General features: G+C 45.0%; 1 protein-coding gene across 1 annotated transcript in view; it reads left to right on the top strand.

Annotated features, from left to right (window-relative positions):
* The first annotated feature begins 127 nt into the window (after window positions 1-127).
* SEMA5A (semaphorin 5A) overlaps window positions 128-22,314 on the top strand; it is a 462,739-nt gene continuing 440,552 nt past the window's right edge. Inside the window, exon 1 of the mRNA XM_036896667.2 lies at window positions 128-597. The gene's annotated coding sequence lies outside the window, so the exon portion shown is untranslated. The remainder of the gene's footprint in view (window positions 598-22,314) is intronic.

Raw genomic sequence — 22,314 nt, forward strand, 5'->3', positions numbered from 1 at the left:
GTTTCACCCGGGCTGGGAGGGGTTGAAAAGGCGCGGCGGCAGGGGCGGGGCGGGGGCGGAGCCCCGCGGCCCCGCGCTCCCCGCTCGCGCGCCCCGTGCCTCCCTACTTGCCGGGAAGGCGGCGCCGGCGGCGGCTGCTCGTGCTGCGCCCGCTCCCGCTCGCTGTCTTCCCGTCGCGGGTGGGCTCCGCAGCCCCTGGCCCGCTGTAGCCCCTGCTCCGCTGCGGCGCCCACCCTCCACCTCCCCTCCGTGGGGAGCCGACCCGTGCAGCCCACCCCAGGGCCTCTCTTCTCCCACCCGCGGCTCCTCTGTGGAGCTGGCTCGGGCTCTCAACTTCGCCTCCTCTTCGGTCTGCTCTGCTGGGCGCGAACCTGTTCACCCCCGGCCCAGCCGCGCGCCCGGGGACGGTGCGCCTGGCGCTCGAGCCGGCGCCCCCAGCCCGGAGCGCAGCGCGTGGCGGGTGGCTCTGGAGAAGTGGCAGGGGGCGGCTGCGGCTGCTGCCTCGACTTACTCAGCTGGGAGCAGAAGAGGACCCTCAGAGGCGCTTGGGGGCCCCAGCCGCTGTATGACTGGCACGAGCAGCGCGCCTCGCACCTGGTGAGCGATCCCCGCACCATCCCCTTGTGGCCTTGGCCACAGCGCAGACCGTGCGGCGCTGCAGCTCGGGACGGGGGTGGGGGGTGCAGCAGTGGTCAGCGGGTGGATCGTGTCGATCGCGGGCAGGGTCGATATGCAGGCACTGGCGAGGGACAGTTCCACTGGTTGCGCGTACAGCACTGGGGCTACCATCAGTGCGGGGGCGCGCACAGTTGAGCTAGCGCACTGGCTGGAAGTTTGTGTCCCTGCCTTTGCCGAGGTCTGAGCGTGCAGAGGTAAGGAGAGGAAGCCCGGTGGGCGACCGGGCGCTGAGCTAGACCAGACCCCTCCCCAACACCTCCGGAAGGTGCGCAGTGGAGGTCTGTGCTCGCGTCCCGCATGCGTCCAACCTCGCTTCTGGAGCGAAGGGCAGGGGTCGGGGGCTTCGCAGCCCCGCTGGCTGGGGCAGTTCTACTGTTCGAGTTACGGGGCTTTGCAGCGCGTATGAGAATCCGGGACTTGGGCTCAACTCCACCAGGCGCTTTGGTTAACGAGGGAGACAGGCTGGCGGCGCCCCGAAAGTGGCGGCCAGGGATTCCGAGGCCTGGGATGCTGGATGGGCTGCAGCCAGGCGAGTACCTTTCCGTAGGCGTCTCTCCACCGCTTCGCGAATTTCGCTCCCCTGGCCTAGGGTTTCGGGGCCGGAGGTAGATCTTGGTCCCGAAGGGGATTGGCCCCCTGGAGTCGTGCGGGACAACGGCCGCCGAGGGGTGATCTTACCGAGATCGCTCCCTGAGCCGCCCAGTGCCCGGCCTAGCGCAGTCTGATCATGATTCCCGGGGCTTTGGCGGGAAGCGCGTTCACCTCCTCGCCTTTTCCTCGTCGTGTACCTGGATGCGGCTGCTCAAAGAGTTGAGATTTAACTTTCCTGCGCCTGCGGCGTCCCGAGGATCCCCGGCAGGGGGCGCTGAGAGCGAGCGCTGGGAGACAGGATGCTCGCAGCAGTTCTGTGCGGGGTGAGTGGGCGGGGGTCCTCCTCAGCAAGCAGAAGGACCAGGCACATCTCTGAAATGATTTCGTAGGGAGGAAAGTGCGGGAGCTGATCTGTTGACGAGAGGGAGCTGTCGGCTTGCTAGAAGAAGGGACAGGAAAGGTGGTTACCAAACACAAGTGCTCTATATTAGAAGGGTTCCTTCCAGAGACAATCCCTGCAAACCCTGTCTGTGCATGCGTTTCCCACCTTGTAATTATTTACTCAAAAACAAATAGAAATTGAGTGAACATAATGTGAATTATGCTTAATGCTGACATAAAGTTCTGCTCCTCAGGCACACATTAGTTACGACGCCGGGGTTACACATGATTGTTGCATCTTGCTTTTAACAAAAACAATTGTATTTCGCAGCTTACCAAGAAGAGCTGTTTTCCTAATGGGAGAGTTTGGAAACAGCAGGTATATTAATTATAGAGTTAGGTCTTTCCTTAGGAGACACAGGAAGAGAAGATTTTTAACACCAAAGTAGTATTGCTAAATTAACTGCTACTTAGTGCCAGTTTCATTATTGAAGAGAGGTTAAAGTCTATTGGGTGCTATTTTGTGTGACTATTTCACAATTTCTGTTCAAGCAGAAAATACCTTAAGTTGGGCATCAGTTAAGTCACTTTCCCTGTCTATGCCTGTGTTTGCACCAAAGGACACATGGAGTTTTTAGCCCCAGAGATGTTTTACCATGTTTGTTTCAAATGCAAAAGCAGTCTGAAATGTGACTGTTTGGACTACTTGAAGCACAGATTTCCTTTTCCCTGAGTTTCCTTCTTGTAGAAACTTTGCCATGAGATAGCAGCTCAGAGCTTGTGCACTCTCACTTATGGTTTGCATACTCATGGAACTGTGGGGTGATGAACTGGCATCTGCTTCTACATGCTTTCAGCCTATACTTTTCTTAACAAGGAGAAGATGGATGATGCTAGCCATTTTATGCCTTTTATGAATTGCACTAACTTATTCAGTTGTTTAAATGGCAAACAGCTGCGAGATCCCTGGTGAGAGCAAAGTCTTTGGTCTCTTGGGTGGTAAAGCTTGTCTCTGTCCAAGAGAAATTTTGGAGATGTTCAGATTTTGGTAAAAATAAACCTGTGTTCTTCACTGCCTTTCCCTTTAAAAATTACTTCTTCATGTCTGGATAAAATGAAACAGAAATATAAGTGCAGGGGCTTATACAAGTCGTGGACTGTGGGACCGTAATGAATGTATGCACATTCACAGAAACTTTTGCTTATATTTTAGAGGGTTCATAGACCTTCTGAAGCCCGATCCATGAAGCTTTGCAGTAAGAAATCATGCTTCAGGGTTACTTTAGACTCTTGATCAGAGACAAATGTTCAAACCAACTAACTCTTCTCTGTGTGTGTGCTGAATGCTCAAACTAACAGATGTCAACTCTTTGGGACTGTGTCACATGTTCTTGATGTTTGAGAGAGGTGCTTAACCAAACCATTACATAGGTTTTATGAACTTGGGGTTGACTTTTAATGATTCCAAATGTCTTTTTTTATTATAAAGTCATTGAAATTGAGGCTTTACTTCTGGTACATGTAAAGGAAAGTGAGGGAGGAGAAACAGATGCCCCTCACTAAACGTCCAGCCAAAGATATAAAGGCATTCTATTATATAAACAAGTAATCATGATCTTTAGAGCGAACTAAGATTAGAAACTAATCCCCAAGAAGAGGTTTGCATTACAAATCATATTGTGTGCAAGGTAGAACAAATTACTGCAAGTCAAGGATTCCACTTCTGTAGTAGTGTATGTACAAGTATTTGAGAAGTGTCCCTCACATCCAGTAGCAAATCTCCATGATTCTTGATTCTAAAATTATAACAAATCTCTATTTAAAAATGCCTCTGAAACTGTTGCTATAGTTACTCAGGAAAATTGCTTAGGGTATAATTATAACACCAAGGTGACAAATTTTTATGTTTAGTGTTAAGTAATTTTTTTAAATGTAAATTACAGTGTCTAACAAATTGAGTTACGCCAAAGTACAAAGTGTGTAATGTGGAAGTGCGTACATTTCTGCCCACCTGCATCTATTTACAGATTTATACAGAGAAAGTGAACTATTAAGTCCTAAGATGAATATATATGTATTTTAACTTTTTAATACTGCTTTTGTGTACTGTTGTTGACAACCCAGACACGTTTCACATATGTTTCCAGCAACGTTTTAGAGTTGCAACGCCGAAGTTGTGTTGAAAATTACTTTTTTTTTATTGTTGCTTGCTGCCTTGTAGAAATGATCTGCCATAGATAGGGGGCAATCTGCTGTCTCTAATTCCTGTACAAGATGGCAGCATCATAAAGATAAATCCAACAGGGGGAATCAGTTTGAAGAAGCAGCTTTTGGTATGCTTGATAAATACATCAATTATTTTGTTGATGAATTTGTCAGATATTGGTTGTCCAGATATGTAAAGTCTATTTCTAACAGCAAGAAAATAAGAAAAAAATTGAAGTAAGAATATAGATAGCATAGATAAACTTTTCACTTTCAGTGAGTTTACCCCGAACTTGCTTTGATTCAGAATTTAAGCCAAACACAGAACAAAGCAAATGAGAACTTGATCCAAGAGAAGGTAGTATATAATAATTCATTATAATATACTGTATTGACACGATTAATCTTTGCCATCTCAAGGTTCTAGAGCTAAGGAAACCTGGCTCTGAATTTCACAGAGTATTTTGAAGCCTGGCAACTTCAAAGACAAGTTATATTTCACTTGGGGCATGACATTTAAAATAAAATTAACCCAACAGGGGGCTCAAGAAAACAGAAAATATTTTCAAAGGAATTGTTCTTGTTTTTTTTCACTTTCTTTTCCTTCTTTTTTTTTCAAGATTAATGTTTGGCAAGAGTGAAGATGAGCACCCTTTATTTTCCTTTCCCAAGTTTTAAAATGTATTGGCATAGTACTGTGGCATTTGGAAAAAATAAAGTCATTCCAGTTTTTACTCTTTTACTCCCACATATACTAGAATTGATTTCCTGATTAATACTGAAGAACCCCCCTATAGTTTAAAATAATAAATTTTTTAGGGGATAAATTTTTTTTATTTCTGGAAGGCCTTGAACCCACTAATCTTATATTCATTGTCTCTGTATCTCTGTGGCATGGCTAACCTAGGATTCACATAGAATGAGGAGGAAGTATACATTGGAACAATTTATATTGCATTTTTATGTACATTTGAGAGTAGATCACATTACTGCAATAGGTAATTCAATTATAGATATGTATGATAAATAACCAGGGGAGTGATGCTGTCAGAAGCCAACTGTAGTGGAGAAGTAATACCGTATTTGTTGAGATGTGGAATTAAATACATCTTAAGTAAGTGACAATCAGGCTGGAGCAAGAAGGATGAATTGTTCACAGGAAATAGAGACTTTTTCAATCAGTTCAGATTCACCCAGCATTTGATAACAACATATGATGTGCCTATGCAAAGAAAGGCAGAATCAAAAGGAAGTAGTAAGAAGCATTTCGCTAAGCTATTCCCCATCAGTTGTCTGAAACATCATAAAATGGCTAGTGCTTGGCTAAAACTGCCCGGAAGAGATGAGTTCCTCCCAAACTGACCGTAAATAAAATTCCACAAAGAGCTTCCCTTTCTGTAAAAAAACTAGAGGTGTGTCATAGCTGGAGAGGAGTTCCAAAGCAGTGCTCGGCCAGCCACGGTGGAAGCAGCTACCCCACTACCAGGACCACTCAGCATGTTGTGCAAGGAGTCTGCATAAGGGGCCAGGGACACTTAGGGTTGGACATCCTGCAGCCAAATGGATTTTAGAATTGTAACTGGGTTCTGTGATTCCTTTTACAGGATTGAGATTTAGACATGTCGTAAAACTTCACCGATAGGAAAGCTGAGAACATTGTTTGTAACTGGTGCAAAGCAAAGTAATTGCCCTGGATGTTAAACTTCCTTTGTCCAGCAACTATTGTAATTAAGCCATTGTTTATGCCAGTTGACATACAGTATGATCTAAATAAGGATTTGCTTCTCAGACAGCTGTCATGTAAGTTCCCAGGTGTCCTAGCTGCGGATTTGACTTTAAGAAGGTTAATTCTAGGAAAGCTGGGTAGCGTAATTACCAGAAGCCCACAGCTTAATAAAGCTGCTTGCCTAATTGAGCAAGGCAGTTGGGAGAGGCATCCACCTGGAATGAAGCTGTCACTGGCAACCAAGTGGTCCTGAGGGGACAGGCCCGCCTACTGTGCTGGAGAGAAATCAGTGGTGGTGGACAGATTCCAGGCCAGAGTTTGGCAGCTGGAGAGGGGTGCTGTGGGCAGTAGTAATTGGCAGTGGTGTAACTGTCCTGTGTGACTCAGGGGTGTCAGATAGAGGTCCTGCAAGCATCCTGCACAGAGTATGTGGGTAAAAGCTGTGGATGGCCTCAGAGATGGCCATGTGGTAATAGGAGTCAGGATCCCATGTCTGCATCGGGTCTGTAGGTCCTTCCAGAAACAGGTCATCAGGAAGATAAATGGGGATGTGGATACAGGAAGCATGGCAGGACTTCTCTACCAGAGTGTTTAAGATGTTTGGTTACCAAGGCAGGGCTTCAGGAATGATAACACAAAACACATTCCTAGAACAAAGTATTCGAGAACATGTTGAGGGAAGAAGACAGAGGTCCGTACCTTTGGAGGCAGCGAGAGAAGCAAGCGAGCAGGACTAGCTGCCAGCCAGACCCGGGTCCAGAGCTTGCCAGCTTGCTGCAGCTTCTGTGCAGGTGGGCCCGTGGGCTGGGACCTGCAGTGAGGCTGAACTGATTCCACTGGGGGCGGGGGAGTGGGGTTGGGGCAGTGCACACTGAGGCTGGGAAGTAGGGGAGCTGTGTGTGTGATCACGGCTCCCTCCCTCCTCTGCCAGCCCCTCTGGCCTCCTTTCTGGCCTGTGCATGTTCTCTTCTGCTTGGAATGCTTTCCCTCTCATTCACTTGAAGGCTCACTGCTTCCAGATCTTGCTGCTTTGAGAACTTTTGCTTTAGTGTTCCGTCTTCAGAAAGGCATCTCCCAATCATATTATCTAAGATAGCACCTCCTCCCTCTTTCCCTTTTTCCCTCAGTCCCTTCTTTTCTCTCCATTGAATTTTGTACCACAATACTGTATTCAACTCTTCCACCAATGGAGAATGTAAGCTTTGGAGACAGACATCGGTGAGTCTCCTGTGCCTAGATAGTGCCTGGGACGCCTGCTACTCTCAGTCCTTATGTGATGAGTGAATGAGTAAATAAATGCCTCTATATAGCATATAAATAGTATGGGCAGCCGTAAGTATCCTAGAAAAAGGAATTTGGCCTAACCAAGGCTTTTGGGGGCTAACCATGGAAGCTAAATGTTATTTATATTCTTTATATGGAGAAAGATGTTTCAGATACCACCCCCCCCAGCTGATTTATTAGCATAGTCTTGAAATGCCAATGTCTTTGTAAGCCAAGGACTGTGTACTTCATGGATGCTAATACAAGGCTATTGGCACAGTAAGTAAATGCTTGTTAAATGAATCAATGACCTTGCTTGACTTGGAAATGAACATAAGACACTTAGTGTATATTAAAACCTTAAAAATGTGAAATTCAGTGATTGTTGTTTACTTATTTAAAACAGGAGCCGCCCCCCGCCACCCCTCCCAAGCACAGAAATTCCTGGAACTTACTGTATCCTCATTACATATTTTCACACATTACAGAGATTTAAAAAACTTAGCATATTAAAAAAATCTGGCAGGTTTTCTTATTTTATCTCTGAGATTAGACCAATAAGCCTTGTCACTTAGTTGGATTTATAGGTTTAATAAGCTGAAACAGATGAGCGGACAAACAAAATGTGGTATAGCTGTACAATGGATGACTATTCAGCAATAGAGTGAATGAACTCTTGATTTATGCTGCAATATGTGTGAGCTTCAAAACATTATGCTTAGTGAAAGAAGTCAGTCACAAAAGACCACATATCATAGGATTCCATTTATATGAACTGTCTAGAAAAGGGAGACCTATAAAGACTGAAAGTGGAATAGTGTTTGCCTGGGGCTAGGGGTAGGAATTGAGAGACTGTAAATGGGCAGGCGGGTCTTTTTGGGATGATGGAAATGTTCTAAAAATGGATTGTGGAGATGGTCACACAAATCTGTACATTTACTAAAAATCATTGAATTGTCCGTTTACAGTGAGTAAATTTTATGCTATGTAATTTACACCTCAATAGAGTTGTTAAACAAAAAGAAATATGGGACATAATCTCTGAAGTTAGAGAGTGTTAAACTGCCAGTGGCCTAAACAAATCCTGCTGTGCTTACTGGGAGTTGTATTCTGTGTTTCCATGATTTAAAAAAGATGAGTGCAGCGGCCACTGGATGCCCAGATGTGCAGCGTGTCTTCGATGCTGAGGCCCTCCCTCCGGAGATCAGAACTGTGATCTCAGTTATGAAGACGGGAAAACCCAGGTGGTCTTCAGACGAGACCAGAGAACCAAATTAAATCAATCAGTTAAATTGGCCAAGCCAGCTACTCCATTTGGGCACATCCTAGTTTCCAGCCATTTGTTAGAGGTTTATTGTGATATAGGCATAGCTCAGGGGTGAAGTCTTTGAAAACAGAGAATCTCCTGGTCTCATGAGAGCTGCAGGGTCTGAAACTCCCAGGGTATCACTGTGCTTGCCAAATGATGGTGCTTTCCTAGGGAAAAAGTCCAGAATGCCCCCTGCTTGGTCCCTGGACGCTTTCTCAGCAGGGCATTTGCTTCAGCTGGTAAAGCAGGGGACTTCTAACAGCCAGACCCAGGGGCAGAGTCCAGATTGTTAAATGCCCATAGCTTGAGTACTAACAGGGAAGTGTGCTTTTTTCTTCTTAGAAGGAGAAGTCATGGAATAGCTTCTAGTTCTTTCTATCCTGCTTTGACACGTTTTGCACTTAAAGCACAAGCTGAAATTAGGTTATGGGTAGAGATACATATGAATTGCCTGTTAATTTCCTTGCTCTTCGAATGTTGTCTCTGCATGTAAATGAGTGTCTTTAGCTCTTTCCTCTTGTTTATTGCAACTTCCATCTGTTTAGTGCATTAAAATCCTCTCTGCCTCCTGCCATGGGACTTCCTCAGCTCTCGCGGGCACCTTGCTGTCTCCACACCAGTTGGTTTCCACATGGTGACTTTCTGTGGGAGTGTTTACTTTGGAACAGACTGTTGGAGCTCTAGATACATCCAGCCTGGCTTTCGGGAGCTGGCTGGGACCTACTAGCCTTCAGAGCTTATCTGCTTCTCTCCTTCAGTAATAAAGTATTTTTATCCAGCCCTGTGATGTTTTTTTGAGCAAGCATTTTCTTTTAACAACACCTGATTTCTGCTGTCCTTATAGTTGTGTGCAAAAATTGAGACTGACAAAAGTTTAAAATCCTAGTGTAATAGTTTTATTGACCTCTTACCAGTGTGGTTTCCGACTAGCACACTTCTCCCAAGCTTGCGGCCTAACCTAGATACAAATTAAGAGTAAAATTCATAAACTGGCCATGTTTTTCTAGTACCATTCGAAATTTCTATTCATTGTTGGTGAGTGGTAAGGAGTAATTTATGAGATTGCCTTAATAGTTCCTTCTGCTTATTAGATGACAAAGGAGTGGGTGACATTTTAATTTCTGATGTCACTTTTGATAGTTTTAATTGGTCAGTAAAATACTGTTTAAGTGGGTACTTTTTCACGGCGGTTTTCTTTCATTTTCAAAGAGCTTATGTTTTCCACTTCCAAGGATCACTGCACTGGTTAGGCACTCTATAAACAGACTGACTGGTTACATGATCAGAGAAATTTTGCCAGGACAGATGCTTAGTTTTGAAAGAGAAGGAATAAGAATGCAGTTTCCCCTTGTTTTTAGACCTCCTATAAAGTAACTGTGATTTGTATTGGATCTGATAGCTGGAGTTGATCATAATTAAAGGAACATGTAGTGTTATAGACAGAATTATGTGAAGACATTGTCCTAAGTGGGGGAAAAATGTATTGGACCACTACTTTGGATGACTTTTACTTTTTTGTAGGCATTTTATTTTCTGGGAAGCATCCAAATGTTCACAGCAGATATTGATCTTGGACAGTCTAATGTGTAGGAGTCTAACTTTATTCTGGCAGTCTGGAACGCAGGGAAGGGCCTGGCGTGCTCACTGTGATCCCAGAGGGCTAATATGCACAAGGCCTCTGTCCTCCGGCTCCTTACTGCTTGTCCCTGTTCGGACGTTTAAAAAAAGACGGTCTTTGGCAACATGTCAGCTAAGGAAAACATATTTAAATCTTGAACTAGGAGTTAGAGGTAGGCATTTTATTTGAGTATTTCTGGGCTGTAAGTATAGACAGAAGACCATTTTTCTGGAGCAGGGCACCAATGCTCAGATGTTGAGCCTTTGCTCAAGGTAAGGTGACCAGATGTCCAGTGTGGCTGGCCTGTGGTCTCCTGTCCTTTCTGGTGGGTTTCTCTGCTCCTTCAGCAGTCATTTAACTGCTATGTTTCTAAGTTTTGAGTGAAGCTGGGCTCAAAATATTTTCTAATTGAACTTGTAGTTTCTAATAAGACCCAGTTTAGTCTTTCCCTTCCCTGTTTCACCCCCCGGGCCCCCCCATATAAAAGGGGGTTGCTGGGTTTTGTCTGTGTCTGCTACCGTCTGGCGTCTTGGCCACCTGGCTATTTGCTGGGTTTTAGAGCTGCTGCTATGTCGTGAGCATGGTGTGCATGCTCTTTCGCCCAGAGCCCTGTTCTGGGCTGCTGCATGTTGGCTTATATAGACCAGACCTCATCTAGGTCAGTTACCTGCAGACATGTGGTGGCCATTTAATTATAACCCAGCATTTGCTTCACATTTGCTGGGTGCTGTCCAGCTGGGAAAAGCATGCATCTGCTCACCAGGTAACTCCGAGGAGAGAACCGCATGTGGCGCGGCAGCAGGAACCTGCTCTGCTCGCCAGCCTTGGGTCCATAGAAGAGACTGGAAGCTGGAGGTGTGCCACTCACACCCTCCTTCCTCTCCACTTTGAGACTCTCTCACTTCCTTGGCCCCAAGGCATTCCTCATATGGGGATACCTGGACATGGGTGCTTGATATGAAAGCATTTCCCTCTCTGCCTGTACACCCCCATTTTTTTTTGTTGATACACATCTAAATCAGTGTTTTTCTACAGCTGTCTATTCCTAAAAATGCCACCCTAGAATGCAAACTGTGCAGTGGTCAGGGGGCTAGGGGTGGGGTTTGAGATGGCACCCTCTGGAGCTCTGCAAGCCCGAGCAGCAGTGTTGGCTGTTGTCTTTCCAGGCAGACTCTGAAGTCAGGCCTGGAGCCAAATGTACTCTTCTGTCTGCCAGCAGTGGTGGAATTCCTAGGTTCTATCACCAGCTTGTGAAAAGAAATCATTCAGGAAACTGCAAGCTGGCAAGTAAGAATTTCAGAGATTCATTCACCCAGAAGCTTACGCCTGCAAATGTTATTTAACTTTGAATAGTTTCTTCAGGCCCACCTGCTGGGGTTCCATCTCACTGAGGTTTATCTTGGTACAGAGGAAAGCCTGTGAAGGGTTCATGGTGGGGATCTTTTGGGCCATGACATGGGAGAGTGGGACACAGAGATGGTACCAGTGGAAGGGCCTTGCAGATGCCCCACACCTCACTCACCCCCAACCCAAGACGGCAGTAAGTTCACTTTTCCAGTATTTCATGGAGTAAATGTAAATGCTTGGCTTAGTAATTAAAGCTATAAACCACATTTAGGACAAAGAGGGGGAGAGTCAGTTTTCATGGTGGTCAGACACTCTGTCAATTAAATACCTTGAAGACATTTTTAAAAATAGTATATGTTGATTAAATCCACTGTTGATTGAGGTAGGCTCAAGGACATTAACACTTGAACTTGGACTGTGTCTAGAGGGAAGATTTACTTCAGCTGGGGAAGCGAATGCAGAGAGCGACACGTCCATGTTTTTGATTGAGAAGAAGGGCATTTCCTGATGTCCACATAGTATTTAAAAGGGAATTTTTTTCCTCATATAGTGGAAATTATAAACAAAAACGACACACTCCAGATTCAAAATTTTAGGAATTTTATTTCTTTGCTTAGGGGAGCAGTACAGACTCTTTGGTGTGAGTTTGGGAAGAGAAGACCAAATAAACATTCTTCATTTGATCTTTAAGACCCTGAGTTTCTTGATAATCTTTCAGAAAAATCTCAGTTTTTCTTCTAGTGGCCAATTACTTGGCCCTTTTCTCTCAAGAGGGAAGAGAATCACGATGACTTCACAGCCAGTGAGGGCAGATTAAAGGGGAAACTGCATAAGGAGCAGATCTGGTTTCCCATTTATCCAGAGTCACCCCACATGGCACCGATAGATCCTTCTCCTCTTTTGGGACACCTGGCCGCACCGTGGGTTGGTGTGGGGTCAGCGTGAAGCAGGGGTGCAGAAAGGAAAGCATCACGTGAATAGCAGAGACCCCTGTGGGCCCAGGGAACGTTGGCTTCAATTAGTCTTTTTTCCTCCAAATAAAGCCCGCACTGGCTTTTTTTTTTGTCATCCTCTGTGTCCGAGACTGCAGTCATTTTTTTGGCAAAAGAATCAAAGCTCCAATCCATCCCAGTGTTAGCGAGCTTGTGATCCATGGAAGAGCCACGGGGCATTAGGACACATTTGGGTGTGGGAACACACTGATGGGCTGGCCAGCCTGTCCTTCCGAGCCCGTGTGGCCCATAAAAGGGGGCTACAAGTTCACCCCCAACAGCAGATCAGTAATGGCCTCTTTTTGATGACTGGTGGCAGTGTAGAACTTTAATCCAGTTTCGATTTGCCACTAAGTGCCTTTCCATGGGCTTTAAATGTTTTGATTTTAAACCAGAAATGTCTTTTTCCCAAAGAACTGGCTTTGGAGCCCAGATTTCCTGCTTGGAGGTTGGTGCAGACTGTGTTAAGTGGGAAGAATAAAGACCATGATTGGAGGCTTGGCAGCTGCATTGTCAAGGGGCCTGGACAGAGTATGCAATTTGTGCCTGCCTCTGGTTGGAGGAGGCTGTGGGGATGACCCTCAGGGTCAGAGACCTTTGCAGCTTCTTCTTTAAATGCACTTTTGAATGAACATCCATTGAATTAAGCTTTGCAGGAGTAAATTTAGGAAAACAAATTGAAAGCATGTTGGGGAAGGCTGCTTGCTTGGAAACGTATAGGATGGCCCCTGGCTATCATTGTTCCTCTTCAGGTCAGGGCTACTGTGTCTTTTTAAACCTAGCTGTTGGAGTTGACTTTGACTTCTGCCAAATAGCCAGTTTGCCTGATAATGGCAGTGTGACCCAAATAGGTTACAGTTGGTGTCAGATATTTAAAAAGCTCCTGATAAAGGGGGCCATCAGTACCAGCCAGATCCATTTCTTGTGTCTTTTCCTATAGTTGGGAAGAAAAAGATTTTTTAGATGTGTTTCTGAAAAAGAGTTTGGCATTAGACTTTTAAGAATTGGTAGAAAGCTAAAGGAATTCATATGAAGACATTCTTAGAGGTACATATGAAACTTGTAAAATATACATGTTTGAAATGCTGTGTGTCTCTGGGCAATTGGGAATTATTCCTGTTTCCTTTTCCTACATTAGCTTCCAGATGATTAATTGGATTTACTTAATTAAATGCTCTGAGTTTAAATGGAGTGGAGGGCCAGGGAGTATTCCAAAAATAGTATCAATTGTTTTCTATTGATCTACAATATACAACATGGCTTGCTGTACTTAGAGAACATTCAGTTGTATATTAACAATCTTTTTAAAAAAATTATTTAACTCTTCTACAGTGAAACATCCATTTAAAATCTTACAGGCGTTCTCAAAAATCCTGTATCGTGGAGTTCTGTTCCTTTACTGCATTCCAGAGGAGCAAACCAACTTTGAAACTAGAAGAGCATTTCTGTTGCTGCTCTAGTAAGTCGAAATGTTCAGAGGAGCGGTTGGGCTATTTTTAACAGGTTCAGATGTGTCCTGTGGTGGCCGATTTCCAATGATCCAAAATTAGTCATGGGATCTTGGATGACAACAGTGTCAAGGGCCCAGACAATCGGAATCCTCAACATCTTTGAATTGTCATCCTCTATCTGACACTACAATTGATTGCTTTGGTCAAACAATACATCATTCTTTGGAGAAAACAAAAGGGTAACCTCTCACTATGAACGAAGAGGTCAGAAGCTGTGGAATTAGGCACCAGGCAAAGTGGGTGCTGAATAATATTGGGAACAGTTTTCAGGCTCCTGGAAGAGGAGAGACTCTTGGTGAGGACAGTTAAATACCTAACAGGCATTTTTATCTTACTGGTAGGGCATAAAGGAGAACAGCTGAGATTTTTTTTCTTCTGTTTTGTTTACTTAAAAGGTCAAGGGAGAAGGTTGACTGGACCCGAGGCAGGAAAGCTTAGTTGTCACATCAGTCTTTCAACTGTGGTAAAAAGGAGAGATTCGATTACCCTTCTGAGATCTCTTTTTACACATGCTCCCTCCAATCTTCCAGAGACAAATGACCAATCTGCTCTGAAAGAATTATATTTACATTTCCCCATGTCTAGAGAAACACTTTGTTATTAAATACACGTGCAGTATGTGATTGTCCGCAGTATTCATCAATTACTGCTTTTCTGTAAGTGTTTTTTAAAAAAGTTTTTTGGCTTGTAAAGTAATCCATAGTTTGCAAGAGACTTGGTTAATTTTTGATAGCTTTATCCTGACAAACCCTTTCTGTTGTCTTAATTCAAATTGACACGCCAGGTGGGAGGTGGGTTTGATTCAGAGGAAGGGCAAGCATTTTGTTGAATTATAGCATCTTGTTTGTTGAATGTTGACTGCCTTGTAATTGAGGTGACCATTCCATAGAATTCCAGAATTTGGAAGGCATTATTGAGGCTGTCCAGCGAATCTCTTTGTCTCCCGGCAGGAGACAAAGCCTTCATAGAGAGATGACCATCAATTATGTTCTCAGAGAGGGCATGTGTAGGGGTCCATGATAATGTAGGCCATCTGCCTTTACTGGGGTCCAGAAGCACACAGGGTGAAAAATAGCATTTGGTGTACCAAGAAGTGTTTGCTGGAAACTTCCTCTGTGCTGCAGTCCCAGCCCTGCCCTGGGATAGAGTGTGTGTGGAACAGAATTGGTTTTTGCTTCTTGGTCCCTGTTTTTAAGCTGGCCACCCCTTGTCCTGGCATGGATGGAGATTTTCTCCAGTGCTCCGGTGTTCCCTGGGAACCTGAACTGATGCTTCAGGTGCAAACCCTGAGGATTCCCTAGAACCTTGAGTCAGGTTGGTGGTGAAGGCAGAAGTGTTGGTGTGGGCGTGACTGGAGCAGTGCCCTGTGTCCACGCCCTGGCAGAGCAGCCCGACTTGCTGGGACTCAAGGGGGTGGTGGAGGTTTGGAAGGCATGTGCCCAGCAGGCATGGACACAAGGCTGGTGCCCCGTCCAGGGCTCCGGGGAGGACTCCACACTCATGGTTCATGGCTGCAGTGTCAGAGCACAGGTAGCGAGGATGTGGTGTCTTCAGGTGCAGTTCCCGACAAGCAGAGGCCTGAAAATCAGAAATGGCTTCCAGATGAGCAAGGCAAAGCCAGACCCGTTCACAGATGTCCTTTTCAGGGTCCTAGAGAAGTTTGCCCTCGTCTCATCTCTGTGGGATCGCTTGGAGCCCCTCCATGTCAGGGAGCCACGTGCCCAGACCTGTCTGATCAGTTCACTGTCCCGCACGGCACCAGACGTGTGATGTGCTTCTTGGTGTTTTCCAGGACGAACAGCACATCACTTGCTTGGTTGCAGGGCTGCCTCTTCCGGTGTCTAATGCCCTGAACAGTCAGGGTGAAGGGGAAGCCGACCTTTCCTAAAATCCAAGAGCCCCAGGATGTGAGAGGAGAGTTGGCTGTGGAGCAGATAGCTCAGCTGCCTGAGGCCCAACGCTGTGCCTCCCGCTGCTGCCAGTGCGCTACCCCTCCCTCTGCTTTCCCAGCCTCCTAGTGGAGTGTGCTTCAGTGCCAATGCTCCTCTTCAGAGGGTTTCCAAGCGTGTTTGTCAAGATTCCCTAGTTAGACTGTGTGCTTCTGGAGAGGGATCCTCTCTTTTCTATAAGTCGTCCTCTGTGTCTCCTAAATGATGCTTTTGTCTGAGTTGAATGATGGATCAATGGTTGCTCAGCATCAGAATCCCAGACTGTTTACACTTCTCCAGTTGTATGCAAATGCAATCAGTTTGCGATTCTTCATATCTCATTACATAGGTGTTTGTGAACCACAAGAATGAACTCACTTCTTTTTTCCGTTTCTCCTTTTATGTAAATGTGAAAGAGAAGCACCTTTTTGGGGGATAAACTTTGGCAAATGGTTTTGAAAGAAGAAAATATTACAAAGGAGTCTTTTTTTTTTTGGCCAGGGTCTTGAGTTTATAAATTATGTGTGTTGTTTCCTGTTGCATGTTTAATTTGGATGAATGAGCTTATAATTATCCACCAAGTTATAAGCAGACTCGAAAGGACCTCCACATAAAAAATGTGGCTGTTAGTCCACATGGGAGTATCTGAGCTTCCCTATCTCCACTTGCAGCCCTGGGTGAGCATGAGTTTTTTTTTAAATACACAATCAGTCATGGTCTATCCCTTTGTGGTAGAACCCATCACAGCAAAAATTGCCAGCTTTGCTTCGGATACAGTACACAGTCCTGGAAACAGTTGCAACTAAGAAAGCCGGAGAATGCAGGGGTCCAGAACTGCAGGGGGGTGGGGAATAAAGTGGCTTGTGCTAACAGATGCTCCTGAGCGCCCTCTCTGTCTCCCCAGCCGTATCCTTGACTTTGCCCTCTCTTTGGAGGTTACACTGGCTGCTGGACTTGCCAGAAACTATGTGGAGTCTGTCTGATTTTGACACCTTTTGGGTTTCATGGTGCTTATGGTTCAGAAACTATTCCAAAGGCTACATAAGGATGACCCAAGGGGAGAGTAATAGCAGTGAGAATCTGGGTACTGGTGTGGTGGAAAGAGAACTTAGCAATGTAGGCATTCTTCCGGGGTATGGCTGGTTCAGTTCCAGACCCCCACAATAAAGTGAATATTACAATAAAGCAGGTTAAATGAATATTTTGGTTCCCCAGTGAAGATAAGAGTTATGTTTACACTAGACTGCAGTCAGTGAAGTGTGTAATAGCATTATGTCTAAAAAACAGTGTGCATACCTCAGTTAAAAATACTTTATTGCTAAAAATGCTAACTATCATCTGAACTTTCAGTGAGTTGTCATCACTGATCATGGATCACCATAACAAATATAACAATGGAAAAGTTTGAGTTATTGAGAGAGTTGGTAAAATGTGACAGAGACACAAAGTGAGCAAATGCTATGGGAAAGATAGTGTCCATAAACTTGATCAACCCAGAGTTGCCACAAACCTTCAATCATAAAAAGTGCAATATCTGTGAAATGCAGTAAATCAAAGCACAAGAAAAAGACATATACATGTACATCAAGTTGCCAAAGAGAACTTTTATTTCACAATCTGCCTTCTCTCCCTCCACCTCCCACAATTTTTCTGAAGAGCTTTAAACAGAATGAATAATGGAAAGCTAACTTCACAGTTACTTTCAAATATACCTCTGAAATTTTATATGGATTTAACTATAAGGAGGATACCAGTATTTGAAAGCATGCTACTAGTTTGTAATATGAAAAAAAAATTCTGGTACCAGTTCAGAGATATCTTAGTAATGTTGGCAGAGGCCTAGAGGTCAATGTCTGAAATATTTCTGGCATAAAGAGCTTGTATGTTTTGTTTTGCTTTAATTGAAGTTTAATAATAGTAGTTTCAGTTTGGTAGTTTAATCAGAAATGAAGGCCACAGTCCTATATCCTGCAGCGGTTGGGAGGAGGAGGAGATGGGCTGCTGATGGGAGACCAGGCCGGGGAAGGGGGGCTCCCAGCCGCCCAGGCAGAGGCAGGCTGCCCCTCAAGGCCATGCTGATCCTCGGAAGGTGCTGGCGAGCCTGCCAGTTAGAGAGAACCCTGTGGGGACTCCGACCTCAGTAATATGGGGTGGAAATGGTAGAGGCAAAGCTGGCAGCCTGGAGGAGGTCGTGCTTCTCACTCCAGGTCTCACCACCAGGCTGACGCAGTTCCTTGGACGGTGATGTAGCTGACAGCTGGTTGTGCTTTCAGAACGGGAAGGAAGACGTGTCATAGCCAGAATCATCTGGATACAGTACTTCAGCAGGCTCAAAACTCAGAAAAGGCTGTGCTTCTGTCTGTCTCTGTGGAGTTTCTGGAAGTGCTGAGAGCTGCAAATATAATCACCATATCTTAAGAGCTACCTAGTCAGAAAGGCTTGCCAGACCTCTGGAGCAGGGTCCTGAAATCTCCTACAGATACCTGGCTCTCAGGCTAAATTGTTTTTCTACCTAGGGATGTAGGCAGATGATGATGGTCTCTTATTTGCAGCTCAGAGCCCTCTTTTCCTTTACCCTTCTCAAAAGAAATATATTAAATTGATAAACTCATTTGCTTCCTTGACCTATTACTGTGCAGGATGTTATCCCATAGCTTGGTGGCTGAAGACAGTGATTTGCTATTTTGTCTCAAGTCCTTTGGGTGGCTGGGCTCAGCTGGATGTTTCTCCTTGGGTCTCTCCTGCAGTTGTCATCCCATGTCAGGTGGGGCTAGTGTCATCAGAAGCTTCTGTTCAGAGATGGATGTTCAGGATGGCTTAATGCACGCATGCGTCTGGTGCCAGAGGGTCTGTTCCTGTGGCCTCCCTCCTCCTACAGGAAGGAATAGACTTCAACAGGCAGGAAACATAAGCTTCCTGGCCATTTTAAAGGCTGTGCCCAGAGCTGACATTGGCTGTTCCTGCTGAACCATATTGGTCAAGGCAGCTGGGATTGCTCAGAGTACCCAGGTGGAGAAAATAGCACGCTTACTGGTGGGCAAGTGCCAGGCACACTGCTGAAGCACATGTGGGAGGGAGATCGTGTTGAGGCCATCTGTGGAAAAATACCATCTGCCACATCGTTCCTCGTGTTCAGTCTATAGGACCCGACAAAATAAATGTGTAATCACTTGCTTGAGTCAATCATATGCAACATCATCTCTATAAAGGCAGGGTTTGGAAGCTGACACATGGGCACTTCAGCAAATGCAACATGCAGATGTCAGACTTACAAATTACAGAATGGGTGATTTTTTTCACTACAGTAGATTTTTCACTACAGGAGGAAGATGACTTGCAGGATTTCTTTAAATAACCAGGCCTTCTAGACCTTTTCAACATGATTACCAGGCAGCATTAGTTGTAGTGGTTACGAGGATGGACTTGGATGGAAGTGGCTGGATTTGGAGCTCAGTTCTGCTGCTGCTTTAGGTATGAGAACTTAAGGAATGTCTCAGTTTCTCGGGGTCTCACTTCCCTCAATTCTAAAATGGTAAGAGCAGTTCCTACTTGGTAGGGGTTTTGTGAAGATTCAAGACTGTTAATACATGTAAATTGCTCCATAGTGAGCATTATATAATGTTGCCAAGTATGTGTTGAGATGATTCAGTGAATAGAAACTCCTGACAAGCCAAGGTGTGGGTTAACATCTTTCTCTGCTCAAAAGCACATTACGTGCTGTGTTTGGATCAGCTCCTCTATTAGGTCGCCTGCACAGGATGCCCACACAGAGTGCTGGAAGGGAGGCGGGAGGAAAAAGTGGAGTTTGATAAAAATAAAAACGGGGCTGGGAGTTGTTGCTTAACTTTGCATAAAGCAAATATATCTTGATGTTAGGCAAGACTAAAAAGTTGGTGATTTTTTGTCCACTTATGTGGGTGTCTTCTGCTTGCACCCTCAGATCCTCTCTGGAGCCTTCTCCAGGCTTGGGGAGGTTCAGCCTCCCAGACTGCATCAAAGGCCTGCTAGCCCTCTGTTTCTGGCTGGCTTCCTCCTGTGGGAGCCCTGGAGAGGACGGAGGAAGGAGGGCTTGTACTTTCAGTGTCTCCACGGGCTGGCTTATCCTTCCAGCAAGGCCCCAGGCCCATTAGGGGCCCTCCAGGACCTTCAGAAATGAAAAATGCTCTTTGTCTCACTGCAGTAGGCCTGGAGGTGGCCCAGAGGTGGCCCTGAGCTGGCTGTGACCAGCCTGGGCTATGCCTTATGTTTCCCTCTGTTTATCAGTACTCCCCGGGTTTTACCAGAGTGCCCTCAGTGCTGTTGGGCTCTGGGTACCACATCCCCAGGGTAGTGAGCATTAGCATCCATTTTCACTTGGCTTTGTGACTGCTGTTCCTACCAGCAAATGAGAAAATATGGTAAGTTAAAAACTCTATTATCTTTCCCAATACGTGCAAAGAGCTTCTAGGAGGATGCATTATCTTGTGGAAGTCACTGACAGCCCTTTAGGGTAGGCAGCTGCCCCATCACTGGAGAAGTCCCCGAATGCTCAGGAGGAGGAGAAGCAAGTCATGTGACCAGTAATGTGATCGTGTGCTGGGCCCAGGAACAGACCGCCTACACCCCTTGGGCCACCAGCAAGGATGGAACTAGAGACATGAACTTGCAACCTGAAGCCACGCTGCCCCAGGGCTTCTTGGACCTTCGGCTGCTGATGGCTCTCTGGGAAGAAATCACCTCTGGAGCTTAACTGGGGGCTGACAGTATTTCCATTAGAAAATCTGGAGCAACTGTGTTCTAGGTCTGTCTCCCTGAGCTAGATAATTCTTGGTTAGCAGGCAGATGTCTTCACTGGGCAGTGGACAGCTAGCTGTTTATGTCATTAAGGGCACCTGTATATACTCTGAATTTGTTTTGATAAAATCAGTAAACTGTATTATCCCGGGACAGCCCTCATACATGTGGCCTAAGACAGACCTGATATAAACACGTAACTATCAGATTGCCTATTGGTTTATACACACACATTCCCACTTGGCTTTTTAGCTTAATCCTAAACTTAAATGTTTGTAATCCCCAGTTCTTAGTGTGCATTTGAATAATTGATGGGAATGAAAAGAGGGACCCTCCCCTGCCTCCCGCTTCTTGCCCCTCCTTTCAGTAGTTATATGTCTTTCAAAATTCAGTGTACAGTAGAAACTACATGACAGGTCATATTTTGGATCAACTGTATGGCTTATTAATGAGGAAGAAATGTTCCTTTTGATTACTTTTCTATTTATTAATAACCCCTTTGGGCTTCCCAGTCTCTGGAACTCCCCATAATTCTTTAAAATACAATTACTGCAGTCATTGGAGTAATTATTCTTCATAATGTCACCCTATTCAGGGTCACAAGGATAGATATTCCAAATAATACAATTTTTGCTCTAGATTCACTCATTTCACATCTGTAGAACTTAATCTTCTTAATGTAACACTTCTATCATACTGTTGTCCCACCTCTCTAGTGATTCATTCTTAAAGAAAAAAGATAACCATTTCTTAGTCTGGTGTTCAACCAGTTTTTTTCTCATTCCTGCTCCACTTCCTGCTGGGGACTCAGCAGAGACAGTGCCTGGAAGCAAGTGGGGGCATTTAGGTTGTCCCAGTGACTGGGGGTGCACCTGGCATTTGGGACCTGAAGGCCATGCAGCCATTATCATCTCTTGCCATCTCTTGAAGAATCCTTCTTCTTTCCTGCTCAGAATCCAGCTCTTTCTCAAGCCTGGGCTCTCAGGCACTGATCTTGCCTGGTGCTTAAATTGTTTCCTTTGCTGTGATTGCCCATCATTTGATGTAAATATTAGGTTGAATCAAGTGCTGACAAAGTTGTCTTCCAAAGGGACAAATTGTAAATATTTTCGGCTTTGAGGGCCTCATGGTCTCTGTTAGGACTGCTCAGTTGTGCTGTTGAAGCGTGAAAGCAGACCTCAGCTGTGTGAAAAGGAGTGGGCATGGCAGTGTTACAAAAAAACTTTATTTATACAAATAGGCAGAGGGCCAGATTTGGCCCAGGGCTATCGTTTTAAACCTCTAGCTTAAACAGAATAAAATATCTGTTTTTGTAGTTCAAAAATGGTCACCTGTTAGCAATTTCAAGGTGCTTCCATTGTGTACTTTGTTGTAAATCTCACTATCATCTGAATGTGTATCTCATTTCTAGTCCAAATACATCTGAATCTCTCTTATTCTCCTTTTCTCTCTTCTCTCTTTCTTTCTTTCTTTTTTTTTTTCTTTTGAAAGCTTGTTTTTACCTCCCCTGGTGTCCAAGTCAAAGCCTGAAGTATTTTGGTCATGCACCAAATATGTATTCACACGATTTACACTACAACTAAATATGTAGTGCACGATTGAAATGCAGAACCCTAAGTTGAAGATCCCTTCTCTGGAAGAAAAGAGTTTATTATTTTCTCTGTATCCTAGAAGATGTTTATGTTATATTTATAATTACACTAATAGTGGCTGAAAGTTGCTGTCTTTATGATGTGACCAAGGGGATTTTCATTATTGTTGTTGTTACCATCTGTGGGGAAGCTGGGGTTCCTATGGCCAGGATCCTCACTGAACTTAAACCACCTGATGATGTAACTGGCCTGTTGCTAGGCTACCGTTTCCACACCTTTAGGCAATAAGCTATTATTGTGCTATATAGAGAGCTTGGCTCAGTGCTCTGGGCAGAGGCAGAGATGAGTTCAACCTACCGCCTGGCGAACAAGCCGGGCAATAAACCCTTTCACCCCAAAG

The sequence above is a fragment of the Manis pentadactyla genome, chromosome 2 (genome assembly GCF_030020395.1).
Source record: "Manis pentadactyla isolate mManPen7 chromosome 2, mManPen7.hap1, whole genome shotgun sequence".
Lineage (NCBI taxonomy): Eukaryota > Metazoa > Chordata > Mammalia > Pholidota > Manidae > Manis > Manis pentadactyla.